This window comes from Leptopilina boulardi, unplaced genomic scaffold (assembly GCF_019393585.1).
Source record: "Leptopilina boulardi isolate dan_hultmark-lab unplaced genomic scaffold, ZJU_Lbou_2.1 LbouV2_249, whole genome shotgun sequence".
NCBI lineage: Eukaryota > Metazoa > Arthropoda > Insecta > Hymenoptera > Figitidae > Leptopilina > Leptopilina boulardi.
The window spans coordinates 1188668-1200224 of NW_026137806.1; the positions used below are offsets into that span (position 1 = coordinate 1188668).

At 26.1% G+C, this 11557-nt stretch overlaps 1 protein-coding gene across 4 annotated transcripts in view; it reads right to left on the reverse strand.

Moving 5' to 3' along the window:
• The window catches only part of LOC127280752 (prolyl 4-hydroxylase subunit alpha-1), a 157688-nt gene that overhangs the window by 12595 nt on the left and 133536 nt on the right, over positions 1–11557 (reverse strand). The gene's annotated exons all lie outside the window — the stretch shown is intronic.

The window sequence follows — 11557 nt, forward strand, 5'->3', positions numbered from 1 at the left end:
TGACCATATATATATATATATATATATATATATATATATATATATATATATATATATATATATATATATATATTTATATATGATGCGTATTTTTTCTCGCACATTTTCTTAAACGATACAGCAGGGTGTCGCGCGTCCATTATTTTAATTACTTCCATCAACGAAACGATCCAGTCGAGAGAAACTCTTGGTAAACTCAAGAGAGACATTATTATTATACACAGTAGTAGTGAACGAAAAGGGCGAGTTTTACCACAGCAATACTCAACTGTGAATTTTAAACATACATATAAAAAAGGGCTCGAGTCACGAAAATCGTTTCAAAATATTATTTTAATTAGAATTTCTCAAAATGTTGTTTAATTTTACTGTATTTATTGATATAAATGAGGTATAAAAAAATTTATAAAATCTAATATATACCTTTACTACTGATAGTAAAATTCCTCTGTCTTTGTCTGAGTAAAATTTACTTTTACTACTGAATGAAATTTAGATATTTTGAAACTGTTGTCTGACTAAAATTGACCTCAACTACTGATAATAAAATAAATTTCGTCAGTCCAATATTAATTTTTACTACTGATACAAAAATTAGAAACTTTAAACTATTGTCTGACTATAATTTACTTTTACTACTGATAATTAAATAAGTTTTTGTCTGACTAAAATTTACTTTTACTACTGACACAAATTTAGATGATTTTTAAATGTTGTCTGACTAAAATTCATTAGTACTACTGTTACTAAAACAAATTCTTTCTGTCTGACCGAAGTTTACTTTTACTACTGAGAATTAAATGAGTTTTTGTCTGACTATAATTTACTTTTACTACTGATAATTAAATAAGTTTTTGTCTGACTAAAATTTACTTTTACTACTGAAATAAATTTAGATGATTTTAAATTGTTGTCTGACTAAAATTTACTTTTACTACTGAACGAAATTTAGATGTTTTGAAACTGTTGTCTGACTAAAATTTACTTTTACTACTGAACGAAATTTAGATGTTTTGAAACTGTTGTCTGCCTAAATTTGACCTCAACTACTGATAATAAAATAAATTTTGTCAGTCCAATATTAATTTTTACTACTGATACAAAAATTAGAAACTTTAAACTATTGTCTGACTAAAATTTATTTTCACTACTGTTACTATAAAACAAGTTCTTTCTATATGACCGAAATTTACTTTTACTACTGAGAATTAAAAAAGTTTTTGTCTGACTATAATTTACTTTTACTACTGAGAATTAAATACGTATTGTCTGACTAAAATTTACTTTTACTACTGATACAAATTTAGATGATTTTTAAATGTTGTCTGACTAAAATTCATTAGTACTACTGTTACTAAAACAAGTTCTTTCTGTATGACCGAAATTTACTTTTACTACTGAGAATTAAATAAGTTTTTGTCTAACTATAATTTACTTTTACTACTGATAATTAAATAAGTTTTTGTCTGACTAAAATTTACTTTTACTACTGACACAAATTTAGATGATTTTTAAATGTTGTCTGACTAAAATTCATTAGTACTACTGTTACTAAAACAAGTTCTTTCTGTATGACCGAAATTTACTTTTACTACTGAGAATTAAATAAGTTTTTGTCTAACTATAATTTACTTTTACTACTGATAATTAAATAAGTTTTTGTCTGACTAAAATTTACTTTTACTACTGACACAAATTTAGATGATTTTTAAATGTTGTCTGACTAAAATTCATTAGTACTACTGTTACTAAAACAAATTCTTTCTGTCTGACCGAAGTTTACTTTTACTACTGAGAATTAAATAAATTTTTGTCTGACTATAATTGACTTTTACTACTGAGAATTAAATACGTTTTTGTCTAACTAAAATTTACTTTTACCACTGAGAATTAAATAAGTTTTTGTCTGACTAAAATTTACTTTTACTACTGACACAAATTTAGATGATTTTAAACTGTTGTCTGACTAAAATTGACTTCTACTACTGAAACAAATGTAGATGATTTCAAATTGTTGTCTGACTAAAATTGACATTTACTACTTATGCCGAAAAATAAGCTTTCTTCTGTTTTATCAAAATTTACATTTACTGCTGGATACTAAAATTATTTCAAAACATTTTCTCTATCTACAGTGTGTAATAAAAAAAAATCTTTTAGAGCATTAAAAAATTATAAATTTAAAATTAGATTTTCAACTTTATAAACGTTTTAAAAATTAATTTTTTTTTTCCAAATCAGCCCAAGTGGATCGTAATTCAAATCAGTGTTTGTGGCATACATATATATAGGAAATAGAAGTGAATTTCTCTAGTCCAAATTTCCTATTCTCACAGTTTCCAATTATATTTTGCGATAGGACCCGGAGGTCCTAAAGGTGTGTCCTATAGAGTTCATTCGCACAGGCACTATTGTCCTTTCCATCAACAATGGTACCATCGGGGATACCTTATCAGTTCGGTAAATCGTGCCTTTTGTCCACAAGTAACACTCCATTCGTATTTCGTGTATTCGCTGATATTCGTTTTACATTAAGCGCAGAGAGATTGAGAGAGAGAGTGCATCAAGCATTCGTCACAACCAAACTGATAAGACCTGACGGTGTCTCGTGATTGCTACCATGAATTTAGTTTGTGTTTCTATTGAATTTCTCTTTCTCTCTATTGTATATATATATATATATATATATATATATATATATATATATATATATATATATATATATATATATATATATATATATATATATATCTATACACAAGTCTACTTTGCTTTAAAATAATGGCCTCCTGTCAGAATTACAAAAACGATAAAAAAAAAATGAATTTGAATTTTTTTTTTTAACCAAACTATTTTCTACCAATGAAGAAAATTTGAGAGAATAAACGAGCAGTTGCTTTTCATATAATTCTATTGTTATATTTCTCTATGTATATACAATGAAAGTAAACGAGCCTGAATTACCCAGATATAATTGGATCTGATATTTCCTCAGCTAATAACATAAGAACTCCAATGTAAAATGCATTCAGAAAATATAATTACAATCTTAAAGCGAATAATTTCTTTTCAAATAATAGGATATGTAAACAAAGAAAAAAATTTAATTCAAATTTTTGTTTACATTAATTATTTATATTGTCAAAAAAAAAAAAAAAAATACAACTCTCTTTCACAGAAAATTAAAAGGCATTTAAAATAAGCTGCAATTCTTATTATTTTAATCCAATTTTGCTTATTTTAATACCAAAATGAATTAAAATAAGAAAAATTGGATTAAAAATAATAAGCCAGTACTGGCTCAATATCGGCTCAATACTGGCCAATAATGAACCAGTACTGCGCCAGTAGTCAACTCTGGTATAATACTGAAATTTTTGGTTGGGAAAATTATTATTATTATTATTATTTTTGTCATAAAATTAATTAATGTTAAAGTGTAGTTAAATAGAAAATTTAATTATTAATTTAAGATTCACGAAATGTTCCTTGTAAAGCCTAATAAATTGCATATATAGTTATATTCTGATTTTGATATTCGGTGTAAGCTGGTTGATCATAACTCGCCTGCTACGATCTTAATGGTTTCGAGGATCTCATGAAATGATCCAACCAGTAAGTGAGAGAGAGAGAGAGAGAGTGCCTTTCCGAAATATCTGCTCTTACTCGATTTCATCGATAACATTGTACGTTATATATATAGAGAGAGAGTGAGGGAGAGTACCTGGAATAACAGTAACCACAGAGTCAACGAATGTACACGAGAGGTCGGCTTAATAGTCCACGAAAGTTCAAGCCATCCTCAATCACCCCTAAAATTTCCACTTCCACCATTATTCCACCCCCCCCCCCTTTGTCCCTTTCCGCTAACTCACCTCCCCCCCCCGCACACCTGCACGCTTTGAATTCAACGCAATAAATTATTCTACGCCATTAGACTTCTAACTGAATTATTCGATTAAATCTTGATTTAACTCGCGGGCAAGTATTGATATATACTCAAAAAGAATAAGTAATTATTTATTTATAAATATATTAAAGGGGAACAATGACACCATACGCTCGAATCCTTGTTATTTTTGAAATCTTTTTATATAATATATAGAGAGATAAATATAAAAAAAAAAAATTCAAATAGAAATTCCTCTTAAATGAATTTTCAGTTAAATAAAAATTCCCCAGTGGGAAATTTACCATTGGCCCAATATTGGACCATCATTGGTTCTATAATGGCACAATGGTTACCATTGGAAATTTCCCACTGGGTCTATGGAAAATTATTAAAAATGAAATATAATTATAAAAATTTTATAGTTATATGAAAATTCTTATAAATTATAATTCGAATAAATTTTGCTTCTTTTTTTTATTTTTATATCGATATAAATTACTATATATATATATATATATATATATATATTGACGAGAACGATCATTACTTTATGTTCAAGATTAACAAGCATTCCTACTATCTCATTCTTGACAATTTCAAAAATTCATAATAATGGCTTCTGTGCTAAGTGGACCACCACCTCCTCCTCCTCCTCACCCCATTATCTTTGCAAGAATCTGCTTCATTTGAAATGTCAGACAAATGTCAAATAGATGTCAGTTGCAACCGACTTATTATTCCTATCGCGGGACATAAAAAAAAATCTATTTCTGATATCTTCTTATATCGACTATTGGAAATATATTCAATAAAAAAAATTTAATGTTTTCTACACACTAAAAAAGAAATCTTGATTTCAGCCTATTTTTGAGGCTGAATTTAAGGTGTAAACGGAGTCAGACCAATTAAAAAAGGACAGACTTATGTAAAATATATGGGCTTAATTTAAGGTGTAAACGGTTTAAGACTTTGTTTTTACTGTGTAATTACACTCTGTTTTAATTTGAAACCAAATTCCTACGGTAATTTAATAAATACAATTTTTTTTTTGATAACATACAAATCGTACAAAAAAAAAATAATCTTTTTATTTCATGGAAAAAAAAGTGTAGTAACGAGGAAGTATTATTTTACTGCAATAGCCATTGAGAATATATGATAGCTGAACAGTAATAATGATGAGAGGATTATCTGTGGTATTGGAACGAGATAGAGAGAGTGGTGAGACTACAATTGCGGTGAATAACGATGATATTATAATGAACGGCATTGAAAGAAATCGTGGTTACATCATACAATGCAGAAGACTTTTATTTTGCAAAAAAAAAAAATAATAATTCTCGTAAAATTATATACTATATAAATTAATGTATTTTTAACAAAAAGGAAAAAAAAATTATTCACAATATTCTGTCTGTTCAAAACTGATTTTTACTACTTGAGATAAAAATTAGACACAAAACAAATATAAACTGCTTCGCGACTTATTAAAATTTACCTTTACTACTGATAGTAAAATTCCTTTGTCTTTGTCTAACTAAAATTTACTTTTACTACTGAAAGAAATTTAGATTTTTTTGAAACTGTTGTCTGACTAAACTTGACTTCTACTACTGATACTAAAGTAGATTTTGTCTGTCCTATATTTATTTTTACTACTAATACAAAAATTTAAAAAAAATTTAATATTGTCTGACTAAAATTTACTTTTACTACTGAAATTTTTTTAGATGATTGTAAATTGTTGTTTGACTAAAATTTACTTTTACTACTGAAATTTTTTTAGATGATTGTAAATTGTTGTCTAACTAAAATTTACTTTTACTACTGATAAAAATTTGGATGATTCTAAATTGTTGTCTGACTAAAATTTACTTCTACTACTGATAATAAAGTAAGTTTTGTCTCTCCTATATTTATTTTTACTACTGATACAAAAATTAGAAATTTTGACTATTGTCTGACTAAAATTTACCTTTACTACACAGAATTAAATAAATTTTTGTCTGACTAAAATTTACTTTTACCACTGCAACAAATGTAGATGATTTCAAATTGTTGTCTGACTAAAATTCATTAGTATTACTGTTACTAAAACAAGTTCTTTCTGTCTGACCGAAATTTACTTTTACTACTGAGAATTAAATAAGTTGTCTGACTATAATTTACTTTTACTACTGATAATTAAATAAATTTCGGCTGTCCAATAGTAATTTTTACTACTGATACTAAAATTAGAAACTTTAAACTATTGTTTGACTAAAATTTACTTTTACTACTGTTACTAAAACAAGTTTTTTCTTTATGACCGAAATTTACTTTTACTATTGAGAATTAAATAAGTTTTTGTCTGACTAAAATTTACTTTCACTACTTTTACTAAACAAGTTTTTCTGGTTGATCAAAATTGAATTTTACTATTGAGAATTGAATAAGTTTTTTTCTCACCAATATTTACCTTTACTACTGAGAATTAAATAAGTTTTTGTCTGACTAAAATTTACTTTTACTACTGAAGAAAATTTAGATGATTTTAAACTGTTGTCTGACTAAAATTGACTTCTACTACTGAAACAAATTTAGATGATTTCAAACTGTTGTCTGACGAAAATTGATTAGTACTACTGATAATAAAATAAATTTTCTCTGTCCTATATTTATTTTTACTACTGATAGAAAAATTAGAAAAGTTTTTACTATACTGTCTGACTAAAATTTACTTTTACTACTGTTTCCAAATCAAGTTGTTTCTGTTTGACCAACATTTACTTTTACTACTGAGAATGAACTAAATTTTTGCCTAACCAAAAATTTTCCCTAACTATTAACATAAAATTAAACGAATTTGTTGTCTGACTTTTTCTACTTAAATTAAAAAATTTCCACAAAATAATATTAATAAAAAGTAGAGCTATATATATGTCAATTTTTAATTAATTTTCAAACAATATTTTACTAAGATATTTTTGATATTTTAGATCTAGTATAAAGTTTACAATAATATTTTTTTGAAATGAAACTTTTTTTTAAAAAATATCACTCTAAACTTTTTAATAAATCAATTTCAAGTCCACCTCTATCTATATATATAAAAGCCACGGACCTTTTTTTTCTTCTTAATTGTTTTCCAATATTTCTGTGTACTTATATTTATCTATGTCACATAAAGCGACAAGTTGAGTACATTTCAAGAGAGCGTCCGCTACGCTTACGAGGCATCCAATTTCCTCTAAAAAAAGAGAGAAAAAAAAAAAAAAATTTATAGAAACACCTTTGGAATACTGCAACTATAAAGTGTCCCTTATCAACCCTCTGTATTCCCGGGATTATCTAACTGTCACCCCTATCATTCGAGGCTATATAGTAGGAAGTCTAACTTTTCATGTATATATGTATAACGATTGGAAAAAAAGGAATATTGAAAATTTAAATATAGAGAAAAGAAAAGAAGATACTGCTTATCAATATATATATATATTTCGAAGAGGGAAAGGGCTCGATTAAAATTGACCGAAGCACGTACAACGAAGCGAGAGAAACGTGATAACGGTAGACTTTTTCCAATAACGAATCCTTGTTAGTGCGCGATTTCTCCCCATTTTTAAACTTCTTCATCGTCGCATATCCATTTTTCACACACTCATTCATTTTTTTTTTTTTTTTTTTTTTTTTTTGGGTTCTTACCCGCATTCGCGCTTTTTTTTAATTAGCGACATTCAGTTCTGAGCTGTCAATGTGTGTGATTGGGTAAAAATTTCAATAAGATCAATATTAGATATTTGAAAAAGAAAACTTAAAAAGTCAGTCTTTTTTTCTTCACAACAAAACCCAACCAAAAATTTCAGTATTATACCAGAGTTAACTACTGGCGCAGTACTGGTTCAGTATTGGCTGCCGAGGCTGGGCAGTCTGTACTGAACCAGTACTGGTATTTTTATTCTAACAGTACTGTTGCAGTACCACCCTCTCAGTACTGGCAAACCAGTACTAAGCCAATATTGAGCCAGTACTGGCTCAAATAGATTTTCTTTTTGATTAATACTAGTTTACAAAAAGTTCTAGAGTGAACCTGATGAATCTTTTTGTTTAAATATTTTGTTTATAAAAATTTTTTCACTTTGATTTTATTTTTGAAAATTAAAAGGTATATTTTATTTTGCTTTTTTGTGGGTAAAATTATTTAAACAAAAAGTTTTTTTGAGACTAATTCCAAAACATTTTGCAAGTTTTTTTTATTGTTTTAAGATATACAATAAACCAAAAAAAATTTTAAACGATCAAACTAAAAATAAATAAAATTGTTTAGGTATAAAAAATTTAATAATTTTTAAAATAAAAATTTTAAAAAACTTTCTTGACAACACTTGTTAAAAATTAAAAACCTACTTTTATTTTCTTAAAAAGTTTTTGAAAAATTTATTTTGATGCAAATAATTAAAGTGAATAATGAAATAATTAAATAGCTAATATTGTATAATTATATATACATTATAATTATTTTATAAACATTTTTATTTTTACTGAAAAATATATATTATAAAAACTTTGGTTTTATAATAAACATATTTTTATATTTATTTTTTGATTTTTTAAAATAATAATTTGCAATATATATTATACTTAATAAAGAATAAAAATTCTTTGTGTTTTCGATTTTATATATAATAAAATATTAATTAGTTAGTTGACTAATTTAATTAATATTTAATTTGTATTGGGTTACTAAAAATTTCACACACTTTTTCCTAAAAAAAAAAAGTATTACCTGGAGCAGAGATTTCACTATTGCAGTGAAACTTATCTCTGTTACAGTTAAAGTTTTCTTTTCGTATACAATAAATTACAAAACTGCCAGTATTCAGCCAGTACTGAAGCAGTAGTGGTTACCAGTACTGGTGCCAACTCTGGCAGCCAATACTGGTAAAATGTTATCATCCCAAAGTTACGCCAACTCTGGCGCCAATACTGGGTGCCAGTACTGCGCCAATACTTGTCATTACTGCGCCAGTACTGCGCCATTCGTAAATTTTTGATTGGGAAATGAAGAATTCATTTTTTATTTTAATAAATCAGAAAAATATAAATAACACTGCAAAAACTATAGCCGTCTTAAAAATGAAAAAAAAAACGTCTTGTTTTAACTTATCAGACACATTTGCGTGTCTTAGACGCGAAAAACGTCTTAAAACAAGACGTTTTTTTGCACTTTTAAGACGGCCAGTTTTTACAGTGAATATTTCTATATAATCAAGGGAATTTTTCTTAAAAATTTTATCTTAAAAATTTTAGCATTATTACCGTCATATGGGTTTCTGACAATAACGTTCGTTGGTTCGTTACTCGCTAGAATTTCTGTGACCCCTCGTAACCTGTCAGGATAGTAACATACTCGTAAATATTCTACTTCTATACATATGTGTGTATATATACATGTATATAGAAACTACAAACAACTGTAGAAGACATTTGAAGATTAGTAATGTACGTATGTGATATAACTATGTAACCCTGTTGGTAATAAAATGCTGAATCAATTCTTAATATATAGAAATTTAATAAAAAATTTAACTTTTCTTTTTTATATTAATTTCTTTCAATTATTAAATACTCTCTAAATCTGAATTAGTAGTTTTCTACTAATAAAAGAATGCGTATTCGTTTACCAATTTAATTAGTAACAGTTTTAACTAATTTTTAGTAAAAAAAAAACACAGAAAATTAAAAGGCATTAAAATAAGCTGCAACGCTTTTTATTTTAATCCAATTTTGCTTATTTTAATCCATTTTGGTATTAAAATAACCGGAATTGGATTAAAATAAGAAGCGTTGCAGCTTATTTTAATGCCTTTTAATTTTCTGTGAAACTACTAATTGCTATAGTAGAAAACTACTAATTCATGGAGTAAGTCATATTTTTTACTATTTCAAATTAGTAAGCCGATTTACTCCATGAATTAGTAGTTTTCTACTAGCAATTAGTAGTTCTTTACTAAAAATTAGTTAAAACTGTTACTAATTCAATATTGGTAAATAATACGCACACTTTCATTAGTAGAAAACTACTAATTCAGATTTAGAGAGTAGTTGTGCCTTCAAGAATAATTGCAAAAAAATAATCTCTTAAAAAATAAATTTATAAATAAATAATCAAGTAATTATTTGAATTATACACCAAGAGAAAAAATTTCTTTGATTTAAAGAAAACCAATTTTTTTTTTTTACTTATTCTTTCATTCAAAATAAAATTTTCTTTATGAAACAAAAACTTTTTTTTCCTCTTTGAAACGAAGATAATTTTTTTGTTTTAATCAATGATAATTTGTTTAGAAATAATTTTTCCTTGAAACAAAAGCTTTTTTTTCCTCTTTGAAACGAAGATAATTTTTTTGTTTTAATCAAAGATAATTTTACAGAAAATTAAAAGGCATTAAAATAAGCTGCAACGCTTATTATTTTAATCCAATTTTGCTTATTTTAATACCAAATTGGATTAAAATAAGCAAAATTGGATTAAAATAATAAGCGTTGCAACTTATTTTAATGCCTTTTAATTTTCTGTGTTGTTTAAAAATAAATTTTCTTTGAATCAAAGAAAAATTTGTCAAAGAAATTGATTTTTTTTTTGAATCAAATAAATTGAGAAATTTTTCTTGGTATATATATATATATATATATATATATATATATATATATATATATATATATATATATATAGGAAACGAGTGTTTTGAAGTGATTTTCTTTCCTTTCGAGTGCACTTTAGAACGTGCATTTTGTGTTGCGCGTGAGAATAAAAGAAAAAAAAATCTCGCAAGAGAGGAAGTTTGGTGAAGAGCTAAATTACGAAGATCTTTCCAAATATTCGTACACGCAAAGTGGAAATGGCAATTGTTACGATCTTCTTACAAGCCCAGGTGTAACAATTTAAAGTTAATGGCTTATTTTAGAAAATAGGTTTTCTTTTAGTGGAAACAATTACTATTTTCCAAAAGAAGCATATGCTATTATAAAAAAAAAAAACTCTAAATACTGCAATTTGCAATATCAATTCTATATAATATCCCCACAGCGCCAAAACTTTCCTAAAGATTTATTTGATATGTTCGGAGAATATTTAATTGCAATGTTTAATGAAAATTGTGTAAGAGATTTAAATGTCCCACTTGAATAAATGTTTCACAGAAAATTAAAATGCATTAAAATAAGCTTATTATTTTAATCCAATTTTGCTTTTTTTAATCAATTTTGGTATTAAAATAAGCAAAATTGGATTAAAATAATAAGCGTTGCAGCTTATTTTAATGCCTTTTTAATTTTCTGTGCTACTCTCTAAATCTGAATTAGTGACTCACTTTTTGCTTCTGAATTAGTTAAATTTTACTATAATTGTTAGTAAAATTTTACTAATTCAGAAGCAAATAGTGAATCATTAATTCAAATTAGTAAACATTTTTACTAATTCAGATTTAGAGAGTAAACATTTATTCAAGTGGGACATTTAAATCTTTACACAATTTTCACTAAACATTGCAATTAAATATTCCGAACATTTCAAATAAATCTTTAGTTTCGATGCTGTGCAGATAATATTATATATACGCTACATTAGAGGAGTCTAATACTATAAAACTTATATCCTAATTATAACATAATGCAAATTCTTAA